General features: G+C 40.3%; 1 protein-coding gene across 2 annotated transcripts in view; it reads right to left on the bottom strand.

Moving 5' to 3' along the window:
• Positions 1 to 1346: 1346 nt before the first annotated feature.
• The window catches only part of ERI1 (exoribonuclease 1), a 41738-nt gene continuing 22429 nt past the window's right edge, over positions 1347 to 20655 (bottom strand). The window contains exons 8-9 of one of the 2 annotated variants that reach the window (XR_012502371.1): positions 20556 to 20647; positions 1347 to 8581 (exon numbers count right to left, since the gene is read on the bottom strand). The gene's annotated coding sequence lies outside the window, so the exon portion shown is untranslated. Of the gene's footprint in view, positions 8582 to 14561; positions 20648 to 20655 lie in introns of those variants that run through there. The other variant, XR_006724353.2, reaches the window with a different exon arrangement.

Genomic DNA, 20655 nt, shown 5'->3' with positions numbered 1-20655 from the left:
AGGACAGCATGTGAGATGTCATGGAGATTGTTAGGTGGAACTTCCAGAAATGTGTCTTCAAAAGTGAGACAGTGTCAGGTCAATCACATAAAAAAAGATTTCAGAGATATTCAGGAGAAAATCTGAATTTGAAGGTAAATGAATGGTAAGGAGAAAAGCAATTCTGGCTTAGCGATGGCTCTGAAAATATATGTCCCCTGCTTCCTCTACTTATTCAGCTGTAAAGCTTTAAGTGAAACTGTTCAAAGTTTGGTAGAAAGTTCTCCTTTGGCTGAGGGACTGTTGGGGGAGATATGTTATATCACATATAGGTGGTGTAACACTCTGTACTAATATGTGCAGACAAATTGCATAATACAGGAAAGAAGTAAAATGAGGTAGAAAGAACACTGGACTAAGAGTCCATCGACCTGACTCCCAGCCCTGGTTCTGCTCTAATAAGCTATGAAATCTTGGCAATCAACCAACAACCAGCTTCCTCAACTTAAAATGAGGAAACTGGACTCAGTCATCTGTAAGGCCTCATCCACCCTCTATAAGGCCTTGTTCACATTTCTTTTGTCCCTCCTTCTATTAATGTCACACCCCAACACACACCCACGCACATGTAGAAACATACAGGTTAAAGATTAAATTTCACTGGGGACCTTTATAAGGAACAGGTTCACAGAGAGGAAAAATTACAATCATGAAATAATGGATTCTTCATGTCCAGAAAATTTAATACATATTTTAGGATGGTGAAAAAATGTGTCCATGATCTTTGGGTTTAACATCTTACATGTATGACTAATGTACCTTATTGCTAGATTAATAGAGGCTTATATTTACACAATGGTTTAGTGTTTACAAAGCAATTTTATGTCATATCACATTCACTTTTGAGCCTTACAACTGCTTTAAGAAATAGTCAGGGAATCCAAATTATTTCCTTTTTGTAAACAGACTTGAGATACACACACATTAAATAATTTGCCCAAGTTTATATTGCAAGGGGCAGACCTCGACCTTCTCCCCCGTTCACCAGCATTGATTCCTGTTGCCAGGCAGCTGAGAGGCTGGGAGCCTGAAGGGCTTCCCTCCCCTCCCACTTCATCTGCCCATTCTCACAGCTCAGCTGAAGTCACTGAGAACAGCAGAACAGCGACACAATGGGATTTCCACCTTTCATAAAATCAAAGAGATCACAGACACATTCAACCAGTATCTTCACTGCCAACTCATTGAGCAGTCACATTTTAGTCTCTGCCATGGGGTCTGCAAAGACTATGTATTTTGGATAAGAAAATAGACTTCATAAAATATATTAAACCCCTTTATTTAAAAATAATGGCTTGCATTATATATCCATCATTCATAACTGAACGCATCTTTAACAAAATGGCCTACATCAGTACAAAATAATCCATCTGATTTCTTTCTGCCTGTAGTGTGTCATCCACCTTCAGTTTGCTGGACAATCCAGACACACGTGAACATTCAATCAAATCACTGCAAGTGTGGATAAGTTCAAAAGACATCAGGCATACATCCTGCATAAGAATAACAATTGGTTGCCAAGATAGTGAATATTTATTTTAATCCAATGACATGAAGTTAAACAGGGAATATATGAAGATCCTAAAAGGATGAACCAAATGCCACAATCGTGTTACCATGTTTATCTGTCATCTCATTAAAGTGGATAAAACCACTGCCCCTTCTGAGTTCTCATGATGGGAATTAATTCTCATATGGCCTTAATCCCTGGAACTCTCTCTGTGAGCAAATGTGTTTCTAATTTGAAATCTGGAAATGTTCAGAAACATTAAGGGTCCACCGTGCCCAGAGTAACCTAAGAGTTACTTAAAAAGAATCAGTGGAAGAGTCCACCTTTTTTCAGACTTTATACTCACTCCGTCAGAAAACCCCTCTGCTATGCCAGTATCCGAGGCTCCTTCATCACCTCCACAGCCAAGTGCGACTTCTGCAACTTTGCAGCAGTCTCCTAGCCAGTCTCCCGGCTTCTGCCCTTGACCCCGCATTCTGTCTTTAACACAGTACAGACAGTTCACGCCGGTTTTCTGGTTCAAAAGTTTCCAGGGCCTCCCATCTCACTCCAAGGAAGGCCCCAGTCCTGATTGTGGCCCAAAAGGCCCTACAAGATCCATTCCTCTGACTTCTCCAGCCTCAACTTCTATTCCTCTAGCTGCCACTGCCTCCACTCCTCTACTCCACTCAACTTCCTTGCTGATCTTGAAACACACCAGGCATATTTTTGCCTCAGAATCTTCTCCTTGGCGGAAGCCATCTTCAGCTTCTGCCCGAAGCAATCTACCCGAGACCCTCCTCGCCACATTGTCCCACCTCTTTCAAGTCTCTGCTCAAATGCCATCTTCTCTATGGTCTACCCCAACCACGCTATTCAGAACTGCTGCATGTGCCACCCTCCTCCCCAGTGCCATCAATTTCCCTCACTCAGCTCTCCTCTCCCAGCACTTCGCCTTCTGATGTACAGAATCAGGCTTAGTAGGTTTACTTTTTCTCCTCACTAGCATATACACTCTATAAATGGAGGGATTTTGTCTGATATTAGTCTGTCTAAAACACTGTTCAGCATACAGAAGGTCCCTAAGAATTGTCGGTTGAATGAATAAATGAATATAGATGCCAAATCCTTGTTTTGCACAAAGATTAACACAAACTAGTTAACAAGTGTGGTTTCTAAGCATGGACCCCCAAATAACTGGATTTCTGAGCTGTATGCTGAGTCTTCTATGTGACCACTGAAGTGTCTGCCAACCCTAATTCAACACTCATCAGCCTCATCCAGCAATTAGAAGTTATGGAGGGAAGAATGGTTCAGAGTTAGCAGAAGTCTATGAAAAGAAGAAATAAGTGGCTAAAAGTAGAGGAGGAAAGAGTATTTAACATCAAGACTAATTGAAGAAATCTGTATCAAAGCAGTAAGACTATTTTTTTACTAGTATGTTAGCAGAGGTTTTTAAAAATTATGATATTCAATACTGGTAAAGGAAAAGAGAAAAATGTACTTTCAGACACCACCCTTTAGAAAATAGAGCCGTTTTAGAAAATTATTTGGCAAATGGGTCTAAAGCCTTAAAATATTCAGGGCTTAATTTGTATAATTTTATCCTAAATGTGGAAAAAGCTTTATTTAGGCAATGATTTTATTACAGCTATATTTATGAAAACAAAATTTGGAAGCCACCTAAATGGCCCACCATAAGAAAATGACTAAGCAAACTTTACATGGCTCATCAACTCCATTCCATTTTTAATGACACATTAATAATTTAACAATGTGGGAAAGTCCTGATGTGAAGCTACAAAGACTTCCACCCAAATAGATTAGGGAAAAAATATGGGAAGGAGGTAGGCTGGGTATAAACAGACCTGGTCCCAGGACAGAGCAGTGTTCTTGGATTCTGGGCTGTTGGACCCCACCCTTCTTGTCTCAAATCCTCAGAGACTGATAGGTCCTCTGCTCTCCTGCAACAGTCTCTCTCCTCAGAGTTCCAGGAACCCTAAGCACGTGGGCACCCAATGACCTGCTCTGACACCCCATCGTTACTTAGGGATGCATATAAATTAGAGTGGGCTCACTCCAAATACATAAAAAAAAAGTACAAACAAAAATGTAAAACCAGAGGCATTAAACAATAAATGTATTTGTAGAAACCTAAAGCTGAATCCTATAAAAAAGTGAATCCAAATCAGCACTACCTGGGCACATAACGGTGTATTTTGATGGATATAATTTGGCCCTCACAACTGTTTTTCAAACAGAGTCTAGGAGTCTGTCAGGTAGGTTAGTTCACCCACAGGTTAATTCCAGAACACCATTACCACTGTAATTTATACCACCTTTGATACATCCAATTCCACGGCGTTGCTTTTACACAGTAATGAGATCCACTCTGAGGAGATTTAGCAGAAAAAAATCACAAATTGGATAAACCTCATATGTGAACGTGGACCCGGGCGGAACTCATTATCATACCAGGTAGAATATGGGGTCTCAGAACTTGGTGTGACGTGGTTTACTCACCTATCACGGATCTATTTTCTTTCACTTCAAAAGGATCTGTTGAAAATTTCGCTCTAAGTGTTTTAAAGTGCTTTTCTGGAGACAATAGAGGACTGAGAGCTTGGCCGCTTTTCAGAAGAGGCTTCCTATAGCCAGTTCCTCCGAAGTTCTTTCCTTTCATTTTCTTTTCCTCGTCTTATTCCTTCACAAACTCTTGGGCGGAGGGTTGACTTTGAAGAGAAGGCCGCGAGGGAGCTGCCGTACTACCTGCGAAACGCCGACTCAGAAGCAGGCCGAGCGCGCAGCACGGGGTCCGCAGGAGCGTGCAACGTGCGCTGCGTGACGAGGGAGGGGGCAGCTGCGCTTGCGGCTGCGCCCGCGGCTGCGCCCTGTGTCCACCAACGTAGGGCTGCACGCACGCCCTGGTCGCGCGCACTGGACGGGCCATGCCAGGCGGGGATGCGCAGCATGGCTGCCAGCAGGAGGGTGAGGGACCTGCAATCCTAAGACAACAGAGGCTTCCGGCACTGCAAGATGATTCAGCCTGGGCAGGATTCTGATTTAGGAGTTCTTACCTGGTTCCAGCCTTGATTCACTGACATTAATGGGGAGTCCCATTATTCAATCCAAATCTAACACTGACCGCCTGGAGTCGGCACTAGATTCTGCAAGTGAAGGCTTAGTTCTCACAAGATGCCCCCCCTTTCAGACGCCAGGGGTTGTTAAGCAGATAGGGTAGGAGTCCCCAGAGAAAGAGAATTACAGATGGCTTTCTTGACATGAGAGAAGCCATTTCTGCCATAAGCCATTTTGTGAGCTAAGGCTGGCCACGATGCTTGCCCTTGAACAGTTAGTTCCCTGGGTGGAGGATTGTAACTACACACCGAGAACCAGTCTGGTCATAACCTGAGGGATGATGATGTTGACCTTTTCTGATCCTCGTAACTTCACTCAACCAATGCTTGGACTCTGTCGACCAATTCTATGCTGAATTCTCCTTTGCTCAAGTCCTTTCATGAATATGCATACACCAGCCAAGCTCCTTCATGAATATGCATATACCCTTAGCTTAAAACTTCCCCAGTTTTGCTGTTTGGGGAGACACTGCTTTGGGAATGATCCCTGGTGTTCTCCTTACTTGCTGCAAGCAATTAATCCTTCCTTCTCCTTGGCTTGGCTGTGTATTTTGGCTCTACACCCAAGAGACGAACCCAGTATTTTGGGTAACAGGGTCCCCAGGCCACCAGCACTTCTGCTTGGCTGACTACAAATTCGGGGGTTTCTATACAAATATCAAATCATTATGTTGTACATCTGAAACTAATATAAATGTTTTATGTCAAACCTCAATTTTAAAAAATAGTCCAAAAAAGTTGGGGGGCTAAGACCCCCCTCAGATTCAATAATTTGCGTCATGAACTCATAAAACCCAGCAAAGAGGTATATTTACAATCAGTTTTATTATAAAACTCAAAAACAGCGAAATGAAAGAGATCCATAGGGCAAGGGGTTGGGTAGGGGTCAGGGCACAGAGCTCCCATGCCCTCCTGGGTGCTCCACTGTCCCAGAACCATGATGAGTTCACCAGCCTGGAAGCTTCTCAGAACCTCATTGTTCAAGAGTTTTTATCAAGGTTTCATTACTTAGGCACCATTGATTAAATCTCTATTCATTAGTGGTGGAACTCAATCTCCAACCCTTCTCTTCTCGCTGGAGGTTGAGGGTGAGGATGAAAACTCTAACCCTCTAACCTCACATTGGGTCTTTCTGTTGTGGTCAGCCCCTCCCTTGAATCTATCTGAGGGTCCCACCGTTTGTCATCTCATTAACATCAACTTAGATTCGGTTAGAAAGGAGCTTGTTATTCATAACACAAAATAATACTATCACTCAGAAAATCCCAAGGAGTTTTGGGATTTTCTGTGCCAAGAACCTGGGATAAAGACCAAATATTTATTTTTTATTATGCCACAGCTCTGAAATGTGTTTTCTGATGAAATCTCTTTACTTCAGTTTTCTAAACTGTACCCCGAAGTTAACATACTTCCCTGACAAATATGACCCAGGTTCCTACCACTGTGCAATGCTTTACACAATTCTTTGTGCAAAGAATGCACTTCAGTGTGATGGCACTAAGTTTTTCTCAGCTAAGTAGCTGACAGTGCTGGTGTACACCACATATGCCAGAATGCTGCTGGTGTTACTGAGGAAGCGTTCATGGGATCTCAGAAGACCGAAGGATCAGAAAGAGACCCATTAGATAAATAGGAGGTGACTGTTCCCAATCAAGTGGTGTTCTTCCAGATTCTTTTGATAGCAAGAGGCAGAAACCTGACTAAAACTTGCTTAGATTTATTGAGAAATATATATTTAAAAGTAGCTCACAGAACAGAAAGAAGAGCTCTTTATTCAACCATGATCAGAAGGACAGAAAACCAAGAAACTTCTGGGACTCCAGACATGGGAACCATGTCTCTAATACCATTAGGTCTGTCTCTGACTGTCACTGTCTATCTCTCTGTGTCTGTCTTTTTCCCTCTCTCTGCTCCCCTCCTTTCAAATATTATTTTTGTTTGCTTTTTAAAAAAAATTTATTTTTGGTAGCTTTCTTCTCTCCTACTGCTGATTAGCTTCTTCCCTGACTTTGCAGCAATAACTTTGGGACTACAGGGAGAAAGAGTCTTCCCACCATCCCATCCTAACAGTTAGAAATACCAAAATCTTGGGCTCCAGATTCTTACTCCCTGATCAATCACTGCAGTTGGAGAGATGGAGGGAGAGGGGGTCACATAAGCAGAAAATAATTAAAATTTCTAACACTTATTAAAAATTACTATATGCCAGGCATCATTTTAATCTTTAGTTAGCAAACAATTACAAAGCATTCAGTAGTACCCTATTTTAGATGCATTATAGACATTAACCATTTAATCCTCACAACAACCCTTGGGCAGGTGCTGTATTATTCCCATTTCATAGGTGAGCCAAACTGAGGCATGAAGAGCTAAGAAACTTGTCCAAGACCACACGGCTATGTATTAGGTCATCTCTCTTTAAAACATCCCCATGAGGAATGTCTATTATTGGCTCCGTTTTACAGATAAGGGAACTGAGTGCTAAATGGGTTAACATACCAAGGTAACAGTTTTAGTTGTGTGTTTGGGCCCAGACCACATCCCAGCCTAATGAATCAACAGAGATAGGGACTCCAGGGCTGCCCTTCATGACACGGGCTGGTCCTGCACTCAGCCTACCCTCCCTCCCCTCTCCCTGCATGGTTTTCTACTCTCTCTTCTCACCTGCTGGCTCTGAATGATGAGGTCATTTCTCTGCTGAAGCCTTCACTATGATGCAGGAAATCCCATCAGGCCTCTTGGAGGCTAATATTCTGATGCTTTTGTGATATTCCCTTCCCTCAACTCAGAAGGATCTGAATAAGCCAAAAAAAAGTCATTTACTCTCCTCAAGGGAATGTTCACTGGGGCTTGCTATAGGGCACAAGACAAATAATGCTTGCCTGCAGTATTTTTAAAAATCAAAATTAACGCAAAAAAATCCATTTTAAATAAAGACAGGAGATCCAACCACATACTTGCACCACACAGCCCACTTCCCTCACCCCAGCCCCATTCCCAGCCCTGTCGGATCCTGTCTGTATTTAAATTCTTGACATTTCATTTACCATGGATGTTTTTTGCATTAATTTTTATTTTTAATATGGCACTAAATTATCTTGATGGTTGAGGGGTTTTGGTGGGGTTTTGTTTCCTTTTTTTTTTTTTTTTTTTTTTTTTTTTGAGTCCTCTTAAATTTGTGCCCGAGGTTGAGCACCTCACGGTCCCCACCCAATTCCGGTCCTGGACCGGTACATTAAAAATGCAATCACAGGGCCCTGATTCCCAGTTTAGTTTCCCTATGTCCTTCCCTGTCTCCTCTACAAGTGAGCTGTTCTCTACATCAGCCCCATCAAATCAGTGACCACCACATGCTCTCAAGTTCATAGCTGAGCCATGAGGGAGAAAGAAGGGGAAAAAGTCTTCATCACCTTGCACCAGAGCTACAGGAGCAGTTTTGCTGTTTCTTTCTCTTTCTTAAAGGACGTTTTTTTATATCATCAGTTGAGTAATTTGCCACGAGGCAAATTCCTACCTTTGACACCCTCAAATCAGTGTTGACATGTAATTTTAATTATTGAATTCCCATCACTGTTTCCTCTAATGCAGTGGTTCTCAGTCTTTAAAAACAAATCCCTAAGTCCAGGCTGCTCCCCAAATCCATTTAAATCAGTGTCTCCAGAGGTGAGAGCCTGGAGTCCATAATCTTTAAAGCTTCCCAGATGGTTCCGATGAGCAGGCAAGGCTGAGAATGATTGCTTTAGTGAAAGGCTAACTTTTTATTTTCCTCCCTCTGTTGATTTTCCCTGTGGTCCTTCCCCGAGGCCAATAACAGTCAGGCTCCAGGTCAGAGGGAGGTGGATTCAATTACTGGCTTTCCCGCATACTAGCTTTGTGACCATGAACAAGATAGTTGACTTCTGTTTTCTCAACTGCGCTGTGGAGATAATAACAGAATTGTTTGAAGGAATAAGCTATGGCATTTAAAAAACATTCAGCAGTGTCTGGCAGGCGTGTGCCTGCACGCACGCATGCACCCACACACCCAATATGAGCTATTAGTATTATCAGTTAAGAATCCATTCTTCCAACAAAATGATGAGAAGCCCAATGAATAAATAGATAATGACAGAACTGCCTTTGGAAGCTGGGTTTTGGGAGAGAGACCCCACTCTCTTCTTCCAGAGTTCTGCAAACTCTTAGGGGTTCTAGGAAATAATTTGAAGACCACTAGTATGGAACATAACATTACAGATCCAATTTTCCTCTGTTTGGGGTGGCTCTACCTGCCTTGGAACTGCTGTGGTCCACTTCCAATCTCTCTTCTGGTGGCAGGCATCAGGCTGGCTGGATTCAGGGACAACTTTGTGGCCACAGGAGCCAGCAGAGTAGGGCTGCTTGGCCCAAGTGGCCTCTGGAGCCTCAGGCTCGTTAGTGGAAAGAGCAGCCACTAACAGCTCACTGACCCACCCAGGAGACGCTGCTCTAAATCCCCAATCCCCCGGCTGGCTGAGTATCTCTGGTTTTTAGGTGTGTGGTGGTGGCCAGGAGGCCTGAACCGTTTCCTGTTCAAGAGCAGCAGAGCATTTAAGTGCCCTGTGCAGGAAGACCCTGAGGGCATCCTAGCTTGGCAAGGATGCTCCCTTTGGGAAAGAGTAGCTTGCCTGTTTTCCCTTCTGAAAACAGCTGTGCTCTATTTGTTCCTTGGACAGTGTTGATTGTTTTCAGCCCACCAGGTCAAAAATCCCAGCCCTGTTCAGAGACCTCTGCCAGCCTCGGGCTGATCCAGAGAGGGTGAGGCAGAAGGCACAGATTGGGATCAGTGTAACGGAGGTTGGCTCAGCCTCGGAAATCATCCTTGCCACGCAATTGGCAGTAGTTCCTTTACCCTTAGGGAGGCCCATCTGTGCCCCCACTGGTTCATGGGTTGCTTCCATCACTGTCATTTTTTCCTATCAATACAGTGTCTTCTTTTTTTTCATAAAGGAGTATTCCTTGTCCCAAGTTAATAGCTGAGTAAACTATGCAGTCGTAAGAGTGTTTTGTTTTTTCCTCCCCTGAGCCCATTTCCAGGCTTGTTTGGAAAGAAAGTTGATATTTCATACCAGAGCATGTTTAAAGTGTATGCCTAGAGGGGGGAGGGTATAGCTCAAGTGGTAGAGCACATGCTTAGTGTGCACAAGGTCCTGGGTTCGATCCCTAGTACTTCCTCTAAAACTTAATAAACCTAATTACCCCACAAAATTGATTAATTAAAAAAAAATAAAGTGTACTCCTAGAGGAGGGATAAATTAGGAGTTTGGGAATAACAGATACTACTATATGTAAAAGAGATAAACAACAAGGACCTGCTGTAACATAGCACAGGGAACTATGTTCAATTTTTTGTAATAACCTATAATGGAAAATAATCTGAAAAAGAATACATATATGCATAACTGAATCACTCTGCTGAACACTTGAAACTAACACAACATTGTCAATCAACTACACTTCAATAAACAAACAATAAAATTTAAAAAATAAAGTGTATGCCTCAATTGCTCTTTAGAGAAGCTATTTTAGTTAGACTCCTAGCCACTGGAATCTTTAATTGCAAGTAACAGAAACAACTTATACTGGCTTTAGCCACAGAGGGGGATTTATTATATGAATAAAGGAACATCTCAAGCAAGCAAGGACAAGAGTGTGGCCAGGCTTCAGGAAGGGACAGGGAATTGGAAAGCTGCCAGGACATGACTGCAATGTCTCATCTGTGAAGTTTGGCATGTGAGCTGCTTTTGTGTCTCTCTGCTAACTGGCTTTGATTGCCTCCGCCTACGAGGAGACATGTTGCTACCACTCAGAGAGTAGTACTCAGCACTTCCACTTGAGAGCATGACTGGTGTCTTTTGGTATCGATTCTGAGGAAGTACCTGATTGGTAAGTAACCATCCGCAGTGGTCAGTGGACACGTAGCCCAGTGGCCAACTTCTCAGCCAAGGTTCCCAGGTCTGGCTGATGATTTGAGTCACTTGTGAGAGTTGTTTTTTTTTTTTTTTAAATACAGACCCAGGCTCCACCCTAGTCTCTGGGAAGGAGCTGGGACTCTACATTAAAAATTCCTCAAGCAATTCTGATGATAAATTAGATTTGAAAGCCACTGAAACACAAGACTTTGGTATCCATTAATCTTTCCACTAAGGTCTAACGAGACTGCCTTTTAAGCTGCCTACTATTTGTGAAGGCTATTACTGTAGGGCTAGAGTGAGCAATTCATTTCAGTGCAAATATACATGAGTGGGCTGGGGAACTCCCTGAGCTACAGAACACTTGCTGTAGAACCAGTCTAGTGGAAATCTGAGAAGCCGACTGAGAGTTGGATCTAATATCACTATTCTTAAAGGCTTCGTGGTCAGGACTTTTAGATGAGATTTCAAGAACACTTCTTACCAGGTGAAATCTGGCTTAATGTTAGCCAAGTAGGTGATGCAGGTAGTGTGGGTCAGCGTAAGAGTCAAGAATAGGTTTAGAATTTGGGCTGTCATACTAAAGAAAAATGAAGCTCCACTGGGAAAACATCACCTTATAGAATCAAGTTGTGTTTTATGTTCCCACGCATTCACTTCTTAGACGTGCTGTTTCTGCTGCTTGGTAATATTAACTCTTCTAACGTCTGTTGGTTTGTTCTTTAAGACTTAAATTGTGTTTCTACCTAGAGGAAGGCTTCTTTGACTCCCTAGTCCATGAGTCTTTACTTCAGTTCTTATAATATCCTTTGTGTACCTCGACCACATCATGGATGGTAATCATTTTACGTCTCCATCACCTCCATTTGATGATGGGTACTTGGCACTTAGGTAACTAAACCTACTTGTATGGGGGTTGGTGTGAACCGTCCTACTGAACTGATGTAGTGATGTGTCTGCTGATCTGGCCTCGGCTTCCCTTCTGTCCCTCACACACCCCCTTATTCCCATTGTCAAAACCATTTTGCTTTTGCCAAAAATCTCAGTACCATTCCAGTTTCTGTGGTCATTCATCCCTTAATCATGGCAAATAAGGAGACCTGTAGGCCTGTATGCATTATGCCATGCCGATTAGGACACCCTTTAACACCATGATGAATTCTGTGGATGTTTTACACTATGATACTCTAGCTAAACTGGCCATAATTCACTAGGCATGATTCAGTTGTTACCTCATTTTCATTTAACTCCTACAACAAGCCTACAAAGAAAGCTTTATAGGGAAAAATGGCAGTCAGAAAGGTTCAGTAACCTGCTCAGGCCACACCACCAGTAAGTGTCAGAACTGAGATCAAAACCCAGATCTGACTCCAAATCCTTAAACTATCAAACACAAGGCTGCCCTTGAGGCCCCTTGAGAAACTTACTTTATGTAGTTAGCTATTTCTCCCTATATATGCCTTCTTTTCCCAATTAGAATGAAATATTCAATAAGTATTTGTTGCTTTGGTTGAATACAAACAATGTAATTATGGATGGTATGCCACTGATTTGAACTAAAAAAAAAGTGCCCAACCTTCTTTTATCAGGTACCAAGCACAGAATAATTTTCTAGAAGTATATATTTAAAAGTTTCCAACAGAATGTAAGCCTCAGCCCGTTTGTATCTCATCTATTTACCATGGCTGAGGGAAAGATTTCTCCACTGTTGTCTTCATTTTTCGTAAGACATTCCTGAACTCCAAGGAAGCCCTACTTACCCTGTGCTGTTTGTTTTAGATGGGGCCCTTAAGGGTAGGGTCTGAGAATGTTCACGTAACTATTTCAAGACAGGGAGATGGGGCCAGACACACTCTTGGAGGATTCATCACTGAGTCACAGAAGAGTCACATATGCCAGGCATGAAACTGAGTAGTTGGGGGAGGGCACTGCATTCACTGGTTTCCCAAATACACCATCTATGTATCTGACAGCTCACACAAGAAAGCATTCACCACTTGTCTTAAAGGAGGGATTTTTAAGAAGTTCTAGGGGATATGAGAAATGATTTATATCAATTATAAGTGGGGGAGTATAAAAAGAAAAATTTTTAAATAAATTAGAATTATGTACCCCTTTCACACTCAAGCATGGTTCAAAAGCTGGAAACCTAAAGAGATGCACTTAGATGTAAAAGCAGAGTCAAACCCCACCTATTTCAACAGAAGAGATGAAAGACAGACTGCAAGGAGGCAGGAGCCAAGCTGTTTCTCTCCTGGGGCTATAGCAAATTGAGTCCAGAGCCTCGCAGGGATGACAGATGCACCAGGCAGGTATATGACACCACATCTGGGAGCAATGGAGGGAACAGCTGACTCGAGCAGGCTCAGGCATCACCTCCTGAAAGCACAACACTTTTCTGTAGCTTTATTAGTAAACTTTTCATTCTAGGTGCAAAGTGTAATTACCTCTAGGCTTTCTCCAAGAGCAGAAAACCACAGCGTGCCTGCACTGTGAAAGACAAAGCATGCCTCTAGCCCAAAAAACAAGAAACTGGCAGCTTTGCCAAAGCATCTGAATGAGTGATAAGCAGGTGACGGAAGTATAGGCAGGGGTCGGGGTGGGTTATAACCATATGTTTGTTTTTTAATGTATTAAATTTAAAATGTTGGTGATACTCATGAAATACCCAGTAAGCTGGTAGAGAAGAACTCAAGAGAGGTTATAGATCTTAGGGCAATAGATCTTAGGAATCTTTTGCAGGGAGGTGATAAAATCCTGTGCATTCCAGGGGAAAAATAAAGCAAGGGGAGGACCAAGGACACAAGCTTAGGGGAGCACACACTGGATGAGGCATTCTGGTTACCTCATCCCCAAATCCTTCCTCTTCTTTGTACAGATTCCTTTTGGCCTTGAGACATTCCTAACGCTTACCTTATTCTATTTCCTTCTATTTTGGACAGAAGTAGTAAATTTCTCCCCAAATCTGAGAGTCAAATAGAGCCTTAGAATCAATGACTTTACTCAGTAAGGCCATACAAAGTCTTGTGGTAGAGTGCAGCCTTTGAATGGATTAATAAACTTTCTCAAAAATAAAGAACTGTGGTATCCAAAACAGCATAAGATTCTTATTGTGCACTATTATCCCATATATTTGGATAAAAAATCCCCTATAAGAATGTTTGAAATTATAAGCTGGAACTTTACCAGATCCAGTTTTTAAAAGCTCCCCTTCCTTCTCTCTTCCCTGAACATAACTGGTAGAACTCGAGGAAGTTGCTTGTATGAGGAACACAGGATTTAATGCAAGTTTTATGACTTAAGGTTTATTTATTATATTTTGCCTGTCTTTCCTTAATTTCCTGAATCATCATTAAGTTACTATTTGGAGTTCCCATATTTTTCTCACTATACACACAGAATGAAGAAGTCATGGTCATTGTTCCCTGCAGTGCTCTTTATACATTTTAAGCAAGCAAGCCGAGTGCAGTGTAATCACCAAAGCACTCAGCAGAGTGAGTGACTGGGTTTCAGCTGTCTGCACTGAAAACTGTTTCTTAACATTATACCTGGTATGTCTGCAGTTTCAACACAGCTCAGGACTGAATAAGCACTAGACTGACATGGAAAGAATGCTAACCCAGGTGTTCCTGACTTTATCTGATAAGGGGAACTCAAAAGGCCTGGTGTTGGCTGGTTGATGGATAAGCTTTATGACACTGAGGCAGGGGCAGGTTGGTTTGTTTTTCACTCCCCTTCAAAAGACTAACCCAGTTTTCTCAGTGCTCACTAAGGAAGTCCTAAATAAGAACTTTTATCAAATGGGAACTCAGATAAGAAAAAAAAGCACAACGTCGCTGACGAAAACATTTCACAAACATACGGAAGTAAGGACAGAAATTTTCAACACTCTGGACCAGAGTGTTCATATAGGGTATGTCTAACCCTATCAAGAGGACCTCAAAATCTATCAAGGGGTTGCCGAGGAAGGGTAAATTTAAAGGAAACTTACTCCACATTCTCACCTTTCATACATAACTTTCCCTCAAACTGAGCAATCTAAAAAACAACAAAATACTGCATCCACAGTATTTCCTCCACTCTATAAACCAAAGGCACATCACTCACCTTCCATAAACCAAAGGCACACCTCTTACCTCCCCAGCTCATGCTAGGCTGTACTGCCCTGAGGCATTCAAGTCTACAGGGTCCACGAGTGTTAGTCCCTGGGGCTTCCTGGCATTTCCTGTTCTATGTTTCTGTTAAGGGAGATTTAGAGATGGCGTATTTGGGAATTGTTAGGATGTTCAAAATTTGGATATGTTGCAAAGTAGGATATAGTGGAAGTAATGCTGATTCTTATTTAACAGACTGGCCGCTTCCATTACCAGATGCATGCCTAGGAAGAAATATATCAGTCTTGATGGAAACCCTACTAGCAAAGCAGGAAGCACCTTTAAGAAACACTGAATGCTACAAACAGCTTTTCTCATAAGTACTTTTTCTACTACTTAAAGTATTTATCTTTAGAACAATCACTGACCCTGAAGAAAAGTAACTCTGAACAGTCAAAACAAGAACACTTTAGTAATGCTGATACTTTAATTATAACTTGGGATATTTTTCAGGACTACCAGAATTTTCATGATGCACTGATAAAACCTACAGACAAAAATTTTCATATTATGAAACATTTACTTCAAATACAGACATATCTCAATTTATTTAATTTTATGAAATGATTAATATTTCCCACCACCTATTAAAAGAAAATAAATTAGATTCTACCTGCCACATCAGTTTTTAGCACCCTATAGAACATCTATAGAAAAATCTGATCCTAATAAAACTGTTATTTTTTGATTCCTAATTCTACCAAAAACTAAACACCTAGTTCTATATATGCACACATCTTTATTGAAAGATTATCTTGCCTTATCAACCTACTTGCTTCTTAGGTAACTGATAATTTTAGCTTATAGAGGACCGTTGACTTGTTATAGGTTAAGTAATATGAAACTAAAATTTTACCCCTTGAGTGCTTTTAGTAATTTCTTAGAAGAGGTGTTTTGTGACATTCTTAATACTTTTTATAATATTCTTCAAAATCCATTAACACAACATAAAAGTCAGACTTTTTCTGACAGAAAGGAAATATGATTTGTTTACTTGATTTAATGATGAGATTGTGGCTATTTGGCTTGATTTCATCATGTGGTGGACATTTACCATAAACTGAATGATTAAACCTGTGGTTCCAAGGTTTTGATGACTGATACATTTAATAAAATACATATTATGATAAAAATATTTAAAGCACTAATTGTATGAAAAATATATCTGAAAAGGTGTTTTGAAAGTAACAGGTTGGATTTTCCAACTGAATTAAATAAAGTTTTTCTAAGTGGAAGAGTAACAGGTACACTTAATAATCATTTGATAGTCTCGGTAGAGCTGTTTGGGTTTATGTCCCCAAATTTGAGAATAAATAACTTTAAGTAACAAACTCTTCCAAAAGTTAGAGCTACCAATTCTGTTTTCAACAACAACAAAAAAAAAAAACAGTAAACTAATCATATTGTCAGCTGAAGGATAATTAAAAACACAACACGATCTTTGGCATGGAATTTAAAGAATTGAGTAAAACTGTTCTAATAAAGCTACTTCCATACCCAGCTCTATTTAGGGGCTGTTTCAGCACTTACATAGATAGAAATGAAGGACATAAACAGAACTGATGCTGAGCCCTCTTTCATTCTAGCAATGCCATATTTATGCAGGGATACATAAACCAATGAGAAAATTACTCTCATTAAAAGAGGACTCTCAACAATTTTACATTTCATTTAATAAGTATCAAAATCTTAAATACTTATATTTTGATCAATTATGTAAAATAATTTTAACAACTCAATATAGAAGAAATTTAGCACAGACTTAAGGCCATAGTAAATACATTTTATTTTTTTAAATTTTATTTATCTTTCTTTAATGGAGGTACTGGGGGATTGAACCCAGGACATCACTCATGCTAAGCATGCACTCTACTACTAAGCAATACTCACCCTCTTATAATAAATTTTAAAATGTTAATCTATATACTTTTTTTTTCAAAGATGATAGTGTGACCAGTATTATTTCCGGGCATAAAAACATACAGTAAAATCCTATGACAACAAACTCCAACAATATAAGAATCTGGTCTAATGGAACTGGCCCCCATCCTCCATTTCAGTCCCCTACTCCCAGACATTTTAAGCTTCTCCAGGGAAGGCACGTGGTGGTGGTTAGAAAGTGTTAGTGACTACCTTGTGATTACTGGGGACTTTCTCAGTTCAATGAATGGTCAATTTGTATAGTAAATTTCACTATCTTTATTTTTGTCCTTTGTGTGACAATACAGACTGAAATATAATTTTTTTCATTATAAGTGCAATAATATGACCCTGTATTTTCAAAATTCAATTTTTGGGGACCCATCTAGGCATTATGTTGTATTACATTAAGATAAAATCCTGTGAAGGGGAGGGTACAGCTCAGTGGTAGTGTGTGTGCTTAGAATGCACAAGGTCCCGGGTTCAACCCCCAGTACTTCCATTAAAAAACAGATAAATAAATAAACCTAATTATCTCTCCCCCCAAAAAAAAGAATTTAAAAAAAAGATGGGGGGAGGGTATAGCTCAGTGATGGAGCATGTGCCTTGCATGCATAAGGCCCTGGGTTCAATCCCCAATACCTCCCTTAAAAAGTATAAATAAAGAAATGGAAGGAAGGAAGGGAGGGTGGGAGGAAGGGAGGAAGGAAGGAAGGAAGGAAGGAAGGAAGGAAGGAAGGAAGGAAGGAAGGAAGGAAGGAAGGATCCTGTGGGAAAATCACAATGAAATACAAGTTCAAGGAGAAAAAGGAAAGATGTAAAATTTTAAGTATCTTTATGTATTTTTAATATGGTTGATAGTATTAAATTTCTATATTTTGCCTCCACTGGATATATTTGAAAGAGTGATGTTTTGTTTTAAAATGCCAGTATTCATACTATGCTGGAAATTCTATCCTTTGCCAATGTTTAAACTTCGGAACAGTTTTAAATGTACAAAGGAACAGTTTCCTTTTAAGATAATTAAACTATTAAACAAAAAAACTATTAGAGAGTACTGATGTAAAAAAGTTTGCAAATCACTGTTCCAGAAAGAGGAAAGGTTAGCAATGACATTTCTGAGGCCAAAGATAGAGCAGATTCTTTATCAGCAGCGCACAGACTGAACAACTAAGAAGGAGAGCTTAGCATCTGTTTGCTTTTCCTGGCACCTAGAGGGAAAGCCAAGCATAGACAGGGATTAAACAGGTCTACTGTTGAGTCACACTCTAAGAACTGATTTATGGCGCACAGTAACAGAGAACAGCTCATATCTGTAACTGTGAGCGAGCAGTAACTCCTTGACTGGAGACTAGTCAAGACTTAAGCTCTCTACTCTTTGCAGTTTCAAGAAAAGGTACTAATCTCATGGAGTATTTTTACCACTACTAATTATTTTTAATTGAGTATCCCTTAGGAAATGGAAAAAAACACTGAGATAAATAGGAATCTGTGCAGCACAAATTATGGGTCCAATGACTATGACAAAAACTGAAATGAACAAATAGAGGGAGTTATTCCCTAAAATCAGTGTGGTCTGGGATCAAAGTAGGTCTTAAAAACAAAAACCGAAACAAAACAAACAAACAAACAAAAAACAGAATCAAGAGAACAAGACTGATGGGCTAATTTGCTGGGGACAGAAATAGGATGGTGTAGGTGTGATTCAGGTATGACAGTGAGGAGAATAGTGATTAGCCCAGAGCAGACGGCTGCTATAAAAGTTGGAATATAGCTGGAAACCAGACTGTGGAGGGTCTTAAATGCCAATGAAGAGTTGGCTTTTATCCCATGAGAAATGCAAAGTTTTCTGAGATCAATGTGTGACATTTTAGGGAGCTTTTTTAGTGACAGTAGCATGTAGGAAGAGAGAAGAGTGACTTAAATTTCAGCCATGGTCTGGGGAGTAGGATGGAAGCAGACTCAATATTGTGGATATTGTGACTGGAAAATAATCAAAGGACATTGTACTAAAAGGGCATGGGGAACCACAACTAATTCCAAGGTTTCAAGCCTGTTTGACTAGAATAATCATGGTCCCACTGACAAAAACAAATCCAACGGGAAAACAGGTTTATGTTGGAAGGAACAGGGTCAGCAAGCAAGAATGGACATGTGAAGGGAAAGGTTCAAGCTCCAACTCATCTCCATCAACAATGATGGAAAATCATACGCTTTCTCCTACTTTGTTTTCTTGTTCAATAGGGGAAATAAGGATTCATATTCTAACCTTGTTGTTGATCATACTAAATGACTCCATAGTGATCTATCAATATTTGCCCTAAAGAAATCTAAGGAAATCATTCTTGAGAACGTGCATTTAGAAGTTCAAAAACTGATTGATTGAGCTGAAAGCCTCAGCATCACTGGTCTCTTACTCAAGTCTTGACACAGGATCCATAAAAATGACCACCTCCACCCTTCAGCCCCTCATCAGCCAAGCTTAAGCCCTTTGACCTCTACGTCTCATTAGATTCGTTTGCACTCCTCACCTAGAGAACAATGGGAAAAACTGTAAACATAAATCCGTTCCCCTTCCCCACTGATCCTCATTACCAACAAGCCTTGCAAGCTTGTTACCTATGAAGTTAACAGTGGTTTGTTTTTTTTTTTGTACAGCCATCTAGGTACATGAAGCTAGATCCCTAAACAGACTCAACCCAAAGAGATCTTCACCAAGATACATTATAATCAAGATCTCAAAAATTTTAAAAAAAGAATTTTGAAAGTAAGAGAAGAGAGACCATACAAAGGAATCCTAATAAGGCTACCATCGGATTTCTTAGCAGACACCTTGCAGGTTAGGAAGAATGGGATGATATATTCAAAATGCTCAACAAAAAAACTGTCAACCAAGAATACTTAACTCAGCAAAGCTGTCCTTCAGAAATTAAGGAGAGATACTTTTCTAGACAAACAAAAACAGGGAATTTATCACCACTAGACCTGCCTTCAAAAAATGCTAAAGGGAGTTCTTCAAGCTGAAATGAAAGGGCACCAATTTGTAACATGAAAACACGTAAAAAAATATAAAATTCACTGGTAAAGGTAAATATACATTCAAATTCAAAATACTCTAATACTGCTATGTTGGTAAGTTAGTTTGAACTCTAGCATATAGATTAAGACACAAAAGTGTTAAAAGTAACTATAGCTACAGTTGATGTGATCAACTTTCACTGATGTCTTAAGAAACTGTCACAGCCACCCCAACCTTCAACTATCACCTTGAGCAGTCAGCAGACATCAACATCGAGGCAACACCTTCCACTGGCAAAGAGTAGAACTTGCTGAAGACTCAAGTGATGGTTAGCATTTCTCAGCAATAAAGCATTTTTTAATTAAGGAATGTACATTGGGTTTTTTAGACATAATGCTATTGCGCACTTTATAGACTACAGTACAGTGTAAATATACCAAAAAATTCATGTGACTCACTTTGTTATGATATTCACTTTATTGTAGTGATCTGGAACCGAACCCACAGTATCTCTGAGGTATACCTGTATATATTCTTCTCAAGCACACAAGGAACATTCTCAGGATAGAGCATGTGTTAAGTAACAAAATAGGTCTCAATAAATTTAAAAAGACTGAAATCATATCAAGTGTCTTTTCTGACCACAATGGTATGAAACTAAGTATCAGTAACAGGAGGAAATCTGGGAAGCTCACATATATGTGGAAATTACACAACACACTTCTGAGCAATCAATAGGTCAAAGGAGAAGTAAAAAGGGAACTCAAAAAATACCCTGAAACAAACAGAAATGGCACACTTCCGGGCAAACACACAGACACACACACACAGAGGAGTATTATTCAGCCAAATAAAAAAAGGAAATCCTACCATTTGCGGCAATGTGGATGACCCTGGAGGTTTAAGTGAAATAAGCCAGATGGAGAAAACAAATACTGTACGGTATCACTTATATGCAGACTCTAGAAAA

Source organism: Camelus bactrianus, chromosome 26, assembly GCF_048773025.1.
Source record: "Camelus bactrianus isolate YW-2024 breed Bactrian camel chromosome 26, ASM4877302v1, whole genome shotgun sequence".
Lineage (NCBI taxonomy): Eukaryota > Metazoa > Chordata > Mammalia > Artiodactyla > Camelidae > Camelus > Camelus bactrianus.
This window is presented reverse-complemented; position numbering and strand designations above follow the sequence as displayed.